Source organism: Magnolia sinica, chromosome 1, assembly GCF_029962835.1.
Source record: "Magnolia sinica isolate HGM2019 chromosome 1, MsV1, whole genome shotgun sequence".
NCBI classification, from domain to species: Eukaryota; Viridiplantae; Streptophyta; class Magnoliopsida; order Magnoliales; family Magnoliaceae; genus Magnolia; species Magnolia sinica.
In genome coordinates, this window is record NC_080573.1 from 117,386,742 (window position 1) to 117,405,188 (window position 18,447).

Here is an 18,447-nt window from a genome sequence, read left to right on the forward strand (position 1 = left end):
TCAATAATCAAAATGGTGCAGTCATCCAGTAGTAGACCAATCTTGGATGTTAGATATGGACCATATGCCATGTTCCTAAATTCTTGTTGGAAATTATAGAGATTAATATAATGTGGAAATCAAAAAATTGCAAAATAATCTGAAATCACGACAGGCTGAAGCACATCTGAAACGTTGTCCTTAAGCGTTATTTGCCCCTACTCAAGTGAATTGAGTATGCTGATAGGTTATAAGCAAACCGCTTTTAGGATACGATGAGCCTGGTGTGGGTCTGCGTTCAGCAAACACGAAGGCCCACCAAATGGAACTCTTATACACTCTATCTAACAGAATTACAATATAGAAAAAGTTTCAAAAGAGAAAGAAAGAGAAGAAATTTCTTTTGATTTAGACCACTGCACTGGTCAGTTCTTCAGCCACTAGTTCAAATAAACCATTCTAGACCACATCGTTGGTCTGTTCTTCTAGCAAATGTTCAACCATTACTGTCTTGCTGGAACCACTGGAGTGTTAGAGAGAAGTAGTGAGCTATGTCTCAATTCGTATGAGCCTGCTGAAGTAGGTTGAGAGATGGTTTGGAAACCTATCCAGACCCTCTTTTAGAAGGCTATGATGGCTAGGGGTTATGGTTAAGGGAATTAAATCCCATGACCGTTTTCTAGCTGTTGGAGAAAACTAGCCGTTTTATGGCCGTTTTCTGACTGTTGTGCATGGGCTATTAAGCAGCTGCATGCTGACTGTTGTGAAATAGCAACTAGTCGTTTTCTAGTTGTTGGGCTAGCCATGCAGTAGTTACAGCTGGACCCTGCACTAACTGCACAGCTGTTACAGATCTGCTGCAACAGCTTTATTTTCCAGCCCTCTATATATTCTGGACGACTCTCATTTCGTCCTTTAGTCTCCCCTTCATCTAGTCATCTGCCTTAGTCACTTAGTCGCACCGCAACTCGCACACGTATCGCTTCGGTTCACTCAAGGTGCGAAGTGCAAAGTGCGCCATTAACGCCTCTACAGCCACACTGCCTCACATGCCCACGCCCTCGCACTGAGCCCGTGCCCGTGACCAAGACTGAGACTAAGACCGAGTCCGAGTCCGAGACCGAGACCGAGCCCGAGCGCAAGCGTGAGCACGAGCGCAGGTACGCACTGGAATACGCAAGGTCCATAGTCCTTAGACTAGGTGAGTAAATATTATAATACTCCACTGTCTTGATTTAAACCATTTTTTCTTCTCTTCCCTTTCCCATGTGGGACTATTCCTAAAAACCCACAAAACGGTATTTATCAAAACAAAAAATAATATATCATATATTATTTTTTATTATTAAAATCAATATTTTTGCAACAATCCCCCACTTGATTTTTTATAACATATATATATATATATATATATATATATGTATATATATATATTTCGGTTAAACAATTCTGTCAGAATAATTAGCTTATAAGCATAATAAAGATATCTTTCGATTTTAATCTTTCTTTAGAGTAAGTATCTCAAAACTCTGTCAAAATGACTGGTAGCCGTAGCGTTGAACCAGCTATTCCTAGATAACAGAGTCGGATAAACCACACATATATTCGTTATGTGTTTGTTAGAGTTTTCACAATCTTGCTCAGCACAATTAATGGCCATTTGCTTGTCTTAATTCGTGAACGATCCAGAGAGAAAAACTCTTAACTCTCATGAGAGACGGCACCATCTCTACGTTCATATAGGTGAAATCCTTCCAGTGTCTCCGTTACTATAAGCCACTTATCCTTATAAACTGGATTTCATTAAGAGTTCTAAGACTCAACCCTCTTTCGTAACGCTCAGCACTAACCTATTATGGATGAGGTTATATAATTTAGTGCTGAAAACTTTCCACATATTAGTGACTTGTTCTTACCCATTAAATCCAAAATTAGAGATTTTCTTACTTTAGGTTGGGTTACCATCACTGGTGGAACTTTGGTTGAGGAGTTTCAACCCTATCCCTCTAGATGTAGTCTTTACTGCCTCTCTCGGTAAAGGTTTAGTGAAAGGATCTATCAGGTTATTGCTTGATTTCACATAAGAAATAACAATAATTCCATCTCGAATCAATTGTCTGACATAATCATGTTGAAGACTGATATGTCTAGACTTACCATTATAAGTGCCGCTATAGGCTCTAGCTAATGTGGCTTCACTATCACAATGTAGTGACACAACCGATATAGGCTTTACACAGAAAGGAATTTCTAATAGAAGATCCCTTAGCCACTCAGCCTCTGTCTGTTGTAGCCACGGCTATAAATTCAGACTCCATAGTCGAATGCGTTATGCAAGTCTGTTTCTTGGATCCCCAAGATACAGCTGCACCTCCTAGGGTGAATACCCACCCTGTAGTAGACTTGTTGTCCCCTGCACTCGATATCCAGCTCGCTTCGGTATATCTTTCCAATACGGCAGGAAACTCTGAATGAAATAGTCCTAAGTCTTTGGTTACTTTTAAGTAACCAAGGACTCTACTGATTGCATTCCAGTGTTCAGTATTGGGGTTACTAGTAAACCTACCAAGTTTACTCATAGCATATGCGATATCAGGTCTAGTGCATTGCATAACATACATAAGACTCCCTATTGCACTTGCATATTCTAATTGTGCAACTGTTCTTCCAGTATTTTCTTTTAGCTTGATATTTGGATCAAATGGGGTCTTTGCTTCTTTTATATTTAGATGGTTAAACTTGTTTAGTATATTCTCAATATAATGAGATTGACACAAAGCATAACCCCCACAATATTTTTTAACTTTGATACCTAGAATGGTATCAACTTGTCCAAGATCCTTCATTTTAAATATGGAAGATAGAAACCTCTTTGTTTCAGTCACACCTTCCATTTCATTACTTATTATTAACATGTCATCAACATACAGACAAATAATAACGATATAACTACCATCTACTTTAGAATATATGCATTTGTCAGCTACATTATGCATGAAACCATGAGATAGTATTTTGGAATCAAAGTTCCCATGCCACTATTTTGGTGTTTGTTTTAATCCATACAAAGATTTAACTAATTTACATACTTTTTTTTCATTTCCTGGTAGAACGAAACCTTCAGGTTGTTCCTTATATACCTCCTCATTGAGGTCACCATTCGAGAATGCGGTCTTTACATCCATTTGATGGATGTGAAGATGATGTATAGAAGTTAGCGCAAATAATATCCTAATGAGTGTTATCCTAACTACAGGTGAGTATGTGTCAAAGTAATTTATCCCTTCTTTTTGTCTAAAATCCTTAGCTACTAGCCGAGCTTTAAAGGTTTGGATAGTCCCATTAGTGTGATATTTCTTCCTAAATACCCACTTACAACCTATGGGTCTAGAACCTGGAAGTAAGTTTACTAGTTTCCATGTTTGGTTTGATAGTATGGATTCCATTTCATCATTTATAGCTTCTTTCCAGAAAGCTGAGTCTCTAGAGGATACAGTCTTTTTATATGTTTTACGATTATCTTCTATAGTCATTACTATATGTATTTTTCTTATAACATTTTCTCTATCTCCTTCTACAAGATGGAAAATGACGTGTTGTGAGTTTATGTAGTCATCTCCTAGACTCTTCTCTATTCTTGTCCTTTGACTCCTATGAGGTTCAACATGAGCTTCTACTATTTGTGGAGCTGTGCTATATGATTCTCTATTAGGAGTTTGGATTTCATTATCCTTTGACTCCAAGGATAGTGAGTTCTCAAAGAACTCAACATCTCTTAATTCTATTATTGTATTAGACTCTATGTCTAGAAGTCTATAAGCTTTACTATTTTGTGCATACCCTATGAAGGCGCACTTAATAGCTCTTGGTCCTAACTTAGTTCTTTTTGGATCAGGGGTTCTGCAATATGCAAGACACCCCCACACTTTTACATATCCTAGGTTAGGTTTTCTACCTCTCCATGTTTCATATAGAGTTATTTTATATTTTTTAGACGAAATTCTATTTATTATATGACATGCTGCAAGCAGTGCCTCTCCCCATAGACTTAGTGGCAACTTTGCTCTTATCAGCATTGAGTTGACCATTTCTACTAATGCTCTATTTTTTCTTTTAGCTATTCCATTTTGTTGAGGTGTGTATGACACTGTACATTGATGTATCAGTCCATGTTCTTCACAGAAGTTATCGAATTCATTGGAGAAGTATTCTCCTCCTCTATCACTACGGAGAATTTTTATCTTCTTATTCAGTTGATTCTCTACTTCTGCTTTATATATTTTAAATATGTTTAATGCTTTATCTTTACTCTTTAACAGATAAACATACACATATCTAGAGCAATCATCTATAATGGTTATGAAGTACCGTTTACCTCCACGAATAAGAATGCCGTTTAACTCACAAATATCACTGTACACAAGATCCAATACTTGAGACGATCTTTCAACACTTGGAAAAGGTTTCTTCATCCTCTATCACTGTGCACACTTCACATTTATCAGTTTCATTATCTATGTATGAGATTAAACCATTCTTAGCCATGAACCTCAAGGTACTATACCCTATATGGGCTAGCCTATCATGCCACAGTCCAGCAGATTCAATCATATACGCAGAAGTGCTACTTTCATTCAGAGAAAACTTAACCATCCCATTACAAGTATATCCCTTTTTAACAAAATTTTCATTTTTGGACAGAATCAGTTTACCTGACTCATACACCACCCGTATGCCTGGTTTTCCCAGAAAATCCCCAGAAACTAAGTTTCGCCTCATGTCTGGGACATGCAGTATATTAGTTCGAATCACTTTCTTTCCAGAGGTGAATATCAGTTCGACAGTTCCTTTGCTGATGACCTTTGATCGGACTTCATTACCCATTTGGACTTCTTGATCATCAGTCAATTCCTCATAAGTTTTGAAGGCTGATTTGTCGTAGAACACATGTACAGTAGCGGCAGTATCATACCACCACCCTAGATCTTTGCCTTGGATGGTATTCACCTTAGTGATCATAGCTACGATATCGTCTTCTTCTACTGCACTTGCTTCTTTTTTAGATTTGCGATAGCGGCATACTCGAGCATAGTGCCCGATTTTTCCACAGACATGGCATGGGCCCTTGTACTTTTCGTTCTTCTTTTGGGTGTTCTTCTTGAATTTTCCTTTATTAGGTTTCAAGGAATCGTTCTTCTCGGGATGTTTGTTATTAGTATTTTTTACAGCATGTACCTTGGACGAAGTATTCCCGTTATCATTTTTTTATCGCGGTTACGAGATTCTTCCTCAATTCTGAGGTGTTTCTGGATTTGTTCTAGTGTGTAGTCCTCGGTTTTATATTTTTAACTTCTTTCTATAGTCTTTCCATATCAGTGGCAATTTGGCGATTATAGCCCTGACTTGGAATGATTCAGGAAGATCGATTTTTATCGCTTTGATTTTGTTTACTATTAGCTGCAGTTCTTGGATTTGGGGCAGCAACGGTTTATTATCTACCATGCTGAAGTCAAAATACCTGGCGATGAGAAACTTGTTGGTACCTTCTTCTTCAACCTTGTATTTGAATTCCAGAGCGGCCTAGATCTCCTTTGCTGATGAAGTCTATTGGTACAGATCGTATAGGCGGTCGGAGAGAGCGTTTAGAATGTGTCCTCGACACAAGAGTTCATCTTTGGCTCGTTTGGTGCGGGCAGCCACCTGTTCAGGTGTATCTTTGTCGGATGCTTCAGGTAGCGCTTGCAGATTTAGATCTAATATGTAATAATCTTCAGCGCTGTCAGGAGAAACTTCAGCTTGTCTTGCCATCTTGTAAAATTGGTTCTATCGAACCGATCAAGACGTATCAAGTCCTGATTCATCAACTTGATGGATGAAACACTGTCGGCTTCCATTACAGAATAACGCTTTAAGATTGTTGGAAATTATACAGATTAATATATTTCTGTATAATGTGGAAACCAAAAAATTGCAAAATAATCTGAAATCAGGGCAGGCTGAAGCACGTCTGAAACGCTGTCCTTAAAGCGTTATTTGCCCCTATTCAAGTGAATTGAGTATGCTGATAGGTTACAGGCAAACCGCTTCTAGGATATGACGAGCCTGGTGTGGGTCTGCGTTCAGCAAACACGAAGGCCCACCAAATGGAACTCTTATACTCTATTTGGCAGAATTACAATATAGAAAAAGTCTCAAAACAGAAAGAAAGAGAAGAAATTTCTTTTGATTTAGACCACTGCACTGGTCAGTTCTTCAGCCACTGGTTCAGATAAACTGATCTAGACCACACCGTTGGTCTGTTCTTCTAGCAAAGGTTTAACACTTGCTGGAACCACTGGAGTGTTAAAGAGAAGTAGTGAGCTATCTCAATTCGTATGGGTCTACTAAAGTGGGTTGAGAGATGGTTTGGAAACCCATCCAGACCCTCTTTTTTTAGGTTATAATGTGATGTAGAGCGGGTCGTAGACAGTTACATGGCCAAGATGGATCAGAAAAGGCCCGGTCGACGACAGAAGTGATCTAGACCATCGAACCTTAAATCGGGCGTATCTTGCAATCCGGAATGAGTTACCTAACGTAAAATATATGATTTTGGGGTAGAACGAGCTACTGAAGCCAACCAACCCCGCTATGCCAGGTTACGCAGCCCGGAATTGTGAAAAACCCCTGGATCGACGGTCGTTTCCCTGTTTTAATTTCCTTTTTACTATAAATAGCAAGTTTTAGTTTGATTATAACTCTTCATTCGTCGGGCTTTAGGAGTTGCGCCCAACGTGAAAAGAGCTTAGAATAATTAGGAGAACGGTTTGGTGAAGCCAAATAGGACACTTACTATTTTTGGCCGAAAACCTCGTGCACTAGTAGACATCACGACCGTCTATAAATAGTAAGTTTACTATTTATAGTAAGTCGCGGATTCTAGGAGTTTGAGTTATAGTTTGATTCTGATTTCTTTTCCATTGCTTGGTACCCCTATTTAAAGGGTTGTGAACTCATTTTTATTGATCAATTAATCAATTTTGAATTTATTAGAATTTATTTCTATTTTCTGCTTTCTTTCCTCGTGGATTCGAGAAGTCTCTATGAGGAGTTCAGAGAAGCTTCGTGGATTTGGAGTAGTTATCCTCATCACGTTCATCCCTGTGTCATAATGGCTGGGGGTTATCGTCCAAGGAATTAAATCCCATGACCGTTTTCTAGCTATTAGAGAAAACTAGCCATTTTATGGCCATTTTCTGACTGTTGTGCATGGACCATTAAGCTGCTGCATGCTGACTGTTGTGAGACAGCAGCTAGCCATTTTCTAGCTGTTGGGCTAGCCATGCAGCAGTTACAACTGGACGTGCGCCACTAGCGCCTCTACAGCCACATTGCCTCACATGCCCACGCCCTCGCACCGTGCCCGTGACCGAGACTGAGACTAAGACTGAGACTGAGACTGAGACCGAGCGCGAGCGCGAGCGCGGGTGTTCCAATGCTATGCACTGGAACACGCAAGGTCCATAGTGCTTGGACTAGGTGAGTAAATATTATAATACTCCACCGTTTTCATTTAAATCATTTTTTCTTCTCTTACCTTTCCCATGTGGGACTATTCCTAAAAACCCACAAAACGGTATTTTTCAAAACAAAAAATAATATATCATATATTATTTTTTATTATTAAAATATATTTTATTGAAATCAATATTTTTGCAACAATTCTAACCATCCATTGTTTCTCTGGTCACTATGGTCTGCCTGATGAGTACCTCCAGTCTCATTTTTGGTCCAAGTCAGGTTCACAATCTCGCCTTTCTGATTAATGGCACAGATATCCCATGTGCTATGAAGCTTTCGTGCATCTCGTGCACGTGGCGATGCTGAGTATTAGTAACTGCTATACCTAGAGAAAATAGGTAGCAAGAGCAGGTATGCTTACCATACATGGTTTGCACTGTTCGGTTTAGGGGTGCACATCGAACTGGTATAACCGTGGAATCGGACTGGAACCAATTAAATGGTCTAGTTTGGTCTAATTCTAAACTGCACCAGTTTCAATTCTAGTTCCAGAAATCCAAGAACCGTTGGATACGGTTTAATTCCGGTTTAGGGGTATGTAGAACAGAACCGAACTGTGAACCAAACTGTTGATCCGAACCATTGATCTGAACCGTGGATCCGAACTGTGGGTCTCAAATGTCTGTAGAATTAGCAACTCATGTGTCTACCTACCACATACAATATACTTTGGTGTATAGATAGAGGCTTTTGACAATACACATGGGGTATTCAATCATAACTATTAGTCCTGTACATTACTAATCAGACCATTTTTTAGCTCTAAATTCCTTCCATATTGGAGGGTTGCAGCCAATAATAAGTCCCATTATTCAGGTTCATATTGCAAGGTTGTAGCCACTGGTATTAAGACTTCTTTTGGGGTGAGTTTACTATGGTATATCATCCCTTGTTCCTTCATTTCAAGACTGCAGTTCAATAATCCAAACTCTTTAAATGATGGGCCTCACAACTGATTGTATAACCCAAAAAGGAGAAAAAATCAGAATGTCCCAACCTTTTATTATCTAGTTAATTTTCCTTTGAATATGAATTTTGTCCTTCCTGACCTTTATTTCATTGATGAGATCTTCCAATCTTGAACACATCTTTGGGTTTCACCCATACAGCGAGGCGCATTCCACCTATTGGGTCGGATATAGACTATTACTGCATTCATTTTCCTCACAATTCATTTGCAAGGCATGATCAAAATGATACAATTCCCCTTCAAAAGTCCTACTTTTTTTAGGGGTGGAAAAAATAGTTAAGTAGCCTAGATTACCTCATTGTGGCCACAGTAATCAGATTTGGGAATGCACATATATCGGGCGGCGAATTGATCCATGGAACATAATTTCTTGAATCTAATAGTCCCTTGCTTTGAAAGTCTTTTAACTGTGACTTGAAAAATGCAAATAGTGATGTGTGTGGGTGTAGGTTTTTTCATTCGTTTTCGCCATTTCTTCCATACGAAACTTATTGAATTGTCTCCTTATATGGACATATCTAAAACTTCTTAGGGGTCATTTGGCAACATGGATTTGGATTCTAATTTAAAACTACAAATCCTAGATTGTTAAACATGGATGTACGGTGGATATAAACACATCTCGTACCAACTGGGCTGGATTTTAAAAAGCTCAGAACTGTGGCACCGAACCGGTTTTCACGGTCCAGTTCCAATTCGGTTCTAGGGTGTTCATGGTTCGGTTCTGGTTCCGAAAATCGTAGAACCATTAAGAACGGTTCAGATTCAGTTTCACCCCAGAATTGGACCAAACCTACCCATGTGCACTCCTAGTTCAGTGATCCAAACCATTAATGGTCTGTAGCATGTCCTATCATGGATGGATCATGCCTAAAAGATCGCCTACACGAGACTATAGATGGATCGTTGAAAAAAGAGTACAACCATCCATGACCCATGTCTTTCCTTCACAATGGAGTTCAACTAATTGGATGGTGTGGATTAGAGATAGGGCAGGCAATGAATATCTGCTCACCCAGTTTTCTGACATAATCAAAGTGAGAAAATAGAATTTGGATATAATAATTTTATACTTTAAAAAAAAAATAAAAAATCCCACTTATCTAAGTACTTCTAAGAAAATCATATCGGATATTAACCATGCATGGATTAACCTAAGCATTTTTTTTATAATTTATACAACTAATAATATTTTTAACTAAAATATTAAATTCTCTTCTATTATATATTAATTAATTAATTATTATTTTATTTTTTACACACGCACACACACCCCACACACTCACGCTGGTAGAATTTTACCACCTACAGGTACTCGAACCCTTGACCGCGAGTTGAAACTCCTGAGAATCTACCATAGATAGCAAGTTATTAATTTGAATTCAATTCCTTTGATAGTAGTGTAAAATTGACGTATTCTTATATTGCATATAGGGTCTAATGCAATGCTTGGATGGCATCCAAGCCATCCATTAGGGCCGGTCCACCATGCAAGTGGGACTTCCTTGGAAAACTAGGCCAATCCAATCACAGGTGAGCCATCTACAATGGAGTTTTTATATTTTTAGATGTTTTGGCTAATTTAGTTAGGTACTTTATTTTATTTTCTTTTGTTTTTAGTTAAGTATCCATCATGTATTCAATCACCCAAGCAATCTAAGTTGGATATTGCACCATTGATCTTACATGTACTGTGCTCATTTACAACCCTAGTTAATGAGCCATGGCCCTACTTATTTTAAGGAGGTGTTTGATTTTAAATTATCCAATGTAAATAGTGGTAAATAAATAATTCCAACTTTCAGCCTAAGTTTAGTTTGTTAAGGCATAATCCAAAAATTGAGGTAGATCTAGAAATAGGGGAGGGTGGTAAAGACTTACGCTATTGAAACATGAAACCTTTCTAGTGCCCATAAGGACGTGTATTTGTCATCCAATCTATTAAGGGCATAGAGATCACATGGATGAAGGGAGTACATAAATATAACTTTGATCTAAAACTTCTGTGGGGCTAAAGAAGTTTTCACCGGTAGGTAGGTGTTCAGTTCTGGCTGTTTCCTATGGTGTGGTCTACTTCTGTTTTAGTTTTGTCTCGTTTTTGGGCTCAAGCCCTAACATAAGCAAGTAAAATTGATGAATGAGGTGGATGATCAGGTATATAAATGGTGGTGGGCCTCAGTTTGTTTATTTTATTATTATCATTATTATTTTTTAGCACATTCTGTTTTCTACCTTGTTTTAGGGTTGGTTTTCCTCCGTGGTCAACATCAACTTTGGGGTTGCTGCTGAAAATACAGTGATAAGTAGTACTAATTGCCGACTATTTACATTGGAATTTGGAAATTCAACCATAGACGCTGCGAAATGATACGGCCGTGCATCGTGAAATTCCTCTGAACCGAAAGTGATAAAGAAAATGTCAAAATGAAAAGAATTAGCGGACCCAAATGATTTAGGTTATTGTGAGCATGGGTGCAGATTCAGATGGCAGTGGGGTGAGAGCCATGACCATGGATTTATGTTCAACCAGACTGCCGTGAAAGTCCTGCTCTGACAGTAAATGTCAGGACCACTGTAGATTGACCTAAGAATCCGATGGCTAAAAGTAAAATGATGAGCCGTTGAAATTGGATTGACAAATTTTGATGAGCCGTCCATAACACGGCTTCAAATTTTATAATTAGCTACAATCCATGAAATCATCTAAAGGATGATAAATCAAAAGATTCTTTGACTGAATGACTTCTGCATTGGTGTGCACCATATATTCTCAGTATAAGGCCTCCATTATGGAAAATGGAGTTAGGCATCTTTTTCTACATATGCGATGTACAATCACTATTTTACGAAAGTATTATTTATTTCTTTTCCAGATGATGCAAAAAAAATTCTATCCTACTCACATGAATATATACATCTTGCATGCTAAGCTTCAAGGCTTGAGTAGGCAAAACAAAGAAAATTATATAAGTAATAGAAGAGTAATAAGAGTATTAACTCATATAACGTAGGGTTTTATGACCCAAGTAGGCAAAATAAAATAAATAAATAAATGTAGTATAAGATGTGTGTGTGTTGATGTTGTTGGTGTTCAGAGAATGTGTGAGTGGAATATGACTTGATTTAAAATGTGAAACAGAAATGGAAAAATTAGGCACCCTTTCAGTAAAAAAGGATGGCTAGACATCCTGAATTCCATCCCCACTCGCTAACTTCAATATTTTCCTCAGCTCTGAAATTCAGCTAGACAAAGTGGCTTGGCAGGGGAATTCCTCAGAGAGGACAGAGAGTTAGGCATGTGCTACTTTAAGAGTAGAGAGAGTATATCGTTGTCAGAATGGACTTTGGTATAGTTGTTATCTTTCGACAATCACACTATTTGTTGAGTGTCAAATATTGTGCATTGGTTTTATAAGCATATATGCATTTAATCGATCCAATTACGTATATTTTATTATGCAAGGTAATTTGGAGATCTAAGATGAAAAGAATAATTAAAGAGAAGACTTAATGCTCAAAAAATAACCAAGTGAAGATTTAAAGATTTGAAAGTGGTTAATGAAGAATTTACGTGCCAAAAATCTAAGAAAACCAAGTGTAAAAAAGAGAGAAAACACTGGTTGAATCACAAAGTTCTATAATAGAAATAATAAACTGTTCAGTCCCACCTAAGGCTGGTTCGGTCCAACTGAAAGTGCACAGAACAGTTTAGTAAGAAACTATAATTTTCAGAGTTAATTCAGCTTGACATTCGGTTCAACCATAGCCAAGTTCGGTGCCACCAAATGCATGTTTGGTGCGACCTAAGGAAGATTAAGACCTCAGACAAAAATGAGGAAAATTTGGATGTAACCGAGAGTTAATTCGGTGTGATCAAAGTGTATCCTCGACTGCAGTCGAAGGGTAATAAAAGTGCATAAATTGATGTTGGTTTCAAGTTAGTGCGAATTTTTCCTATTTAAATGGGTGTTCTAAGCTTTCTTAAATATGAATTAGGGTAGAAGGGGTAGAGTAAGAAGTTGTGGAGCCTCCAAGGAGTCCTCATTCTTCTCCAATCTTTTAGTTCTAGTTAGTTTTTATATTTTTCTTTTTAAGTTTTAGTTCAATCATGTCTTTGATTGGCTAATCTCTTACCTAGGGCTAAGAGATGAAGTTTGTAGTTACTCTTGATGTTTAGTATAATTTGATTCATGTTAATGGTTTAATTGTTGAACAATTCATTGATATTTGATTTGAATAAAGATTTACTTATATTTTATTTTGATCCGTTGTCGACTTCGAGCACATTAGATGCTTAGAAAAGCTAAGAGTAATTTCTTACCTATTTTGCAAGAGATTGATCAGTAAAACTCATTGATCTATCCTTGACTCCGGGCACAATAATTGTTTTAAATTCTCTATGATCAATACTTTGATGCTTTACATGGGGAACCAATTCAATTGAAGTTCAAATCTATTTTGATATATGAATGATAATTTATAATAACCCTATTATCCGGCTAAATATGATAGGACTTCGATTCCAGTCAAGTTAGATGATTGAATCAAGTGAATTAAAATTAAGGAAAGCTATAAGTGGATCCTTGGCACTGTAGTGTTTTATCCTTAATAATTTCTTTCACAATTTCTCCTTAAAAAATTCAAATAGTTAGTTTAGTTATAATTCCAATTCTACGTGTTTCATAAATTGTACAATCATATAGTCCATGTGGGTATGACCTCGGTCTCACTGAGTTATTACTACATGGCAACCCTACACTTGGGATTTGCTCTCAACAAATTTTTGGCATTGTTGTCGAGGACTTCGACTGTGTTTTTTTAAAATACATTAGTATTAGAATTAAGTAGGTTTAGGTTTAGTTTTTCAATACTTTTCTAAGTTATAGGTTTTTCTGAATTCTTAGATACTGACGTTGTTTCTTCTGTTTTGTAGATCCTAACCTAGAATCGTCAACCGGGTAATATCCTTCCAACCATCTTACTTTAGTATTTTAAATTCCTTATTTTTTTATAATTTTTTTAGCAGTGGGATTAGTTTAGAACTAAGTTTAAGAGTGATTCATGCCCAAGTGGGTCTGTGACAACACTATACATCTTTTAAGTGAATGAAGATTAGTTGAAGGTTTGTTTATCCATCATCAAATTAAACAACACCCAAGATCCTCTGAGTTGACAAAAAATATGGCTGAAAATTAACCTCATCATCTTGCCGAGGAACAAGATGAATAAATGTACGCAATATTCCTCAACCTAAAACACTACGTGATTATTTGCAACTGGCGAGGATGAATACACCTTCTTACATGGTCTTTCCACATAATGCAGGAAACATGGATTTTAAGTTGGGAGTGATCCAACTACGCTTAAAGTTTCATAAACTAGATTCTAAGAGTCCATATCTACATCTCAAAGAGTTTGATGAGTTGTAGTGACCTTGCACTTCTACAACGTGTCTGACGACACCTTAATATTAAAATTGTTTCCTTTCTCTTTGAAGAAGGAGGCCAAGTCATGGCTTCACTCCTTGAAACCGAGATCAATTGGGACATGGGTTGAGATGACTTGGGAATTCCTTTAAAAGTTCTTCCCGGTTCATAAAACCAACACCCTTAGAAGGGTGATCATGAATTTTTCACAGAAAGAGGAAGAAACCTCCTTCCAATTTTGAGAAAAATTCAAGGGTTTTCTAAACGCTTTTCCACATCATGGCTACAAAATTTGGCAGGTCATAAGCTTTTTCTATGATGGACAGACTTCGCCCATGTGACAATTTGTAGAGATGATGTGCAATGGAGAATTTATGAACAAAGATCCTGATGATGCGTGAGACTATTTTGATATGCTTGCTGAAAACCTGCAGTCATGGGATACTTCATTTAAGCCTACTAACCCCAAATCAAATCAGTCCAAGGACAATGGAGGAATTTACGTCTTAAGGGAGGAAGACGATGTTAATGCCAAGGTGGCTAACCTCATAAGAAAAGTCGAGGCCTTGGAACTGAAAAGGGTAGAATCTATTCTTATCAATTTAATATTTGATACGTGGCCCATCGGGTCACATGATATTAAATTAATTTCTTGTGGGGGAGGTCCCAACATAGTAGCTTACTACTGGGGTCCTCGAGCGTCGCCCTTGCGTTGCACTATTGCATGGGCTAGGCACACCCTTATAAAAAAAAATACACTTGACCAAGAATGTCCTATAATTCATGCATTACAAGAGTTGTTACATTAGCAATCCAATGTCATGAACAATTATCAAACGCCGTTCAGCACCCCCATCTCAAACATGTACAATCTTAATTAGCAGAACCATCCGAACTTCAGTTGGAGGAATGGGCAAAGGACTAATACAGAAAAAAATCCTCAAAGGGCTCATCCTTTAAGCTTCAGTCCATTGTTAAATCAGAAAAGACCCCAAGAGTTGCGGTTCAAAAATTTATCCATAATCAAGAACAGTTCAACCAAAATATGTTGCAAGCATTACAAGATATTAAAAGATCCTTGGGAGTATTTGCACAATCCATTCAAAGAATATAGTCACAAATTTCTGTTGGGAAGAAGGGGATTCTTCCAGCCTAACCTCTATCTAACTAAAAATCACAATACGAGATAAGTGACACGAACTCTTTGAACTAACATGTGGAGCAAGCAAAGTCTAGCACCACTTTTAGAAGTGGAAAAACAATTGACAAAAATATCCTGACGAGGGCTGAGATGCCTAAGGACTCGAAAGAAGTTGAGAGAGATGATGGACCTAGCAACTCTACACATAAGAAAGAATAAAAAAACAATATAAGCCGACTGCTCCATTTCTACAAAGGTTGATTTCACCAAAACCTCTGTCAAACACTCAGGATATCCTAGAGGTTCTAAAACAGATGAAAATCAATATCCCTTTGTTGGATGCCATAAAATAAATCCCGTCTTATGCCAAATATTTGAAAGATCTATGTACGACCAAGAGATGGTACAATATTTAGAAAAAATATTTTTGACAGAGAAAGTGAGTGCCATTATCAGACAAGATTTGCCTAAAAAATACAAGGATCTCGGCAGCCCAACCATCTCATGCATGATTGGGGATCACCAGATTGAATACGCATTGCTTGATTTAGGGCAAGTGTGAATTTGATCTTATACTCAATGTATGAACAACTTGGCCTTAGTGAATTAAAACCTACCAAGACCACACTCCAACTTGCTAATCGTTTAGTTCATATACTGAGAGGGATGATAGAGGATGTGTTAATCCAAGTCGATAAATTCTACTATCTAGTAGATTTTATTATTTTGGATATACATCCCATCATTGATATTAGCACTCAAATTCCTGTCATCCTTGGCCGACCATTCCTGGTCACATCATATGCCATAATTAATTATAAGAATGGGGTTACGAAACTATCATTTGAAAATATAACATTTGAGTTGAATGTGTTTAACATACACAAACAACCGGAGGATGGTGATAATGTCCACGAAATTAACTTGATAAATTTTCATTCATGGAAGATAAGTCACTCTTGACTTTATACTCAGACACTCTAGAGATGTGCTTGGCCCACTCCACTGATTTAGATGATGACATGATTAGGGAGATGGATGCTTTATTTGATGTTACACCGATACTTAAAGCTAACCGGTGGAGGCCTGAATTTGAAAGATTACTGCAAATTAATGAAAAGCCTTAACTGCCTAGTATCAAGGCACCGAAGTTTGACTTAAAACCATTGCCTATTGATTTGAAATATGCCTATTTAGGTAAAGGTGAAACGTATCCCGTGGTGATTTCTTCCCACTTAGATGATAAACAAGAAAGTATGCTCATTTATACTCTCAAAGAATATAAAGGAGCTCTTGGATGGACAATTATGGATGTCAAGGGAATCAATCATCTGATTTGTATTCACCACATTCATATCAAAGATAATGCAAAAATGTCTAGATAACCACAACGTCGTTTAAATCCAAGCATGAAAGAATTGGTTAAGGTTAAAGTGTTAAAGTAATTAGATGTGGGTATCATATACCATACATCTGATAGCCAATAGGTGAGTCCAACTCAAGTGGTATTCAAGAAGTGTAGGATTACCATCATAGCCAATGTGGATAATGAACTTATGCCAAGCAGGGTCACTACTAGGTGGAGAATGTGCATTAACTACCTAAAATTGAATATTGTCACAAGGACCACTTTCCTCTGTCTTTTGTTGATAAGATCTTAGAAAGGTTAGTAGGTTATTCCTACTACTGCTTCCTTGATGCGTATTCGGGCTATAATTAAATCGAGATATCCATTAAAGACCAAGATAAGACCACATTCACATGTCCTTTTGGCAGTTTTTCAAACGAAAGATGACATTTGGATTATGTAATTCTCTTGCCACATTTCAACGATGCATATTAAGTATTTTTTCTGACATGGTGGGGCAATTTTTAGAGGTCTTCATACATGACTTCTCTGTCTTCGATGTATCCTTTAGCGAGTTCCTTGAGCACTTGAAATTGGTGTTGAAGAGATATGAATAAAAAAACCTTGTGTTGAATTAGAAAAAATGTCATTTTATGATTCAAAGGGGGATAATCCTTGGACACATTATATCATCCAATGGAATTGGGGTAGATAAAGTCAAAATTGATTTAATATCTAACCTACCTCCACCCAAAAGCATACGTGATGTGCGATCCTTTATAGGACACTGGATTCTACCAAAAATTTATAAAGGACTTTACTCTTACCTCTCGTCCTTTATGCAACATTGTTCAAAAGGAAACTTCCTTTGAGTAGAGCAAGGAATGTAAAAAAAGCTTTCACCAAATTTAAAGGAATGTTCACTACCACTCTCATCATCCAACCACCCGATTTAAGTTTACCTTTTGAAATTATGTGCGATACAAGTGACTATGCAATTGAGGCAATTTTAGGCCAAAGAAAATAGAAAAAGCCCTATGTTATCTACTATGCAAGTATATCTCTAAACTCTGCCCAAGTGAACTATTTTATTACGGAAAAGGAACTCCTAGTAGCAGTGTTCGCTTTGGACAAGTTTAGGTCTTACTTGATAGGATCCAAGATCATTATCTTCACTGATCATGCGGAGTTAAAGTACTTTCTTTCTAAGAATGACGTTAAGTGTAGAGTGTGAAATATTACATATTTTCTCCTATTTATGCCTTGTCTTTATGAACATGATAGTACTTAATCAATCTAATTATACATCTTTTCATGTGTGAGGTGATTTCAAGAGCTTAAGGTAAAATTGATGCTAAAAGGAAAATTTATATTCAAAAGATTACTAAATGATGATTTGGAGATTTGGAAGTCATTAATAAAGAATTCACATACCAAAGATCCAAGGAAACTAAGTGAGGGATAATGAGAATAAAAGATTTGAAGTGAAGAATAGGAATCCTGAAAATTGGGCAGAAAAAACATATTCTGGAGTTCCAAGTCTAAAAAGAGAAAGTCCTGAAACAAACCGTTGGTCCGACCGAAATCGCACAAAACAATCCAGCGATAAGTGAAATTTTCAGCTTTAATTCGGTCCAACCGAAGCCAACTTCGGTCCCACCGAAATCACGCAGAATTGTCCAACGAGAAAGTAGAATTTTCATCCTTAATTCAGTCCAACCAAACCCAACTTCGGTCCCACCGAAGTGAAAATTTTTGCATAAATTTGAGGCAGTTTCAAAGTCAGGCCAAGCAAATACTATAAATATTGGTCTCTTAATTATTTATAAGCACGAATTAGGGTTGGAAGAGTGGAGTAAAGTATTGGAGTACTTCAAGGAGTCCTTCCTTCTTTCCCAAACTTCTTCTTCTAATTAGTTTTTATGTTTTCTTTAAGAGTTTTGTTTTCAATTATGTTTTTGGTTGGTTAAACCTCTTAGCTAAAGCTAAGAAGTAAAGCTTGTAGTTTGTTTAGATGAATATC

General features: G+C 37.2%; 1 non-coding gene and 1 pseudogene across 1 annotated transcript; one reads left to right on the top strand and one right to left on the bottom strand.

The window, feature by feature from the left end:
• Nucleotides 1–14,114: 14,114 nt before the first annotated feature.
• Nucleotides 14,115–14,221, bottom strand: LOC131222178 (small nucleolar RNA R71). Its single transcript, XR_009159890.1, has one exon. It is a non-coding gene; the product is annotated as a small nucleolar RNA R71 (small nucleolar RNA).
• A 275-nt stretch (nucleotides 14,222–14,496) lies between these two features.
• On the top strand, nucleotides 14,497–14,679 carry LOC131221808 (U2 spliceosomal RNA; annotated as a pseudogene).
• The last annotated feature ends 3,768 nt before the right edge of the window (nucleotides 14,680–18,447 follow it).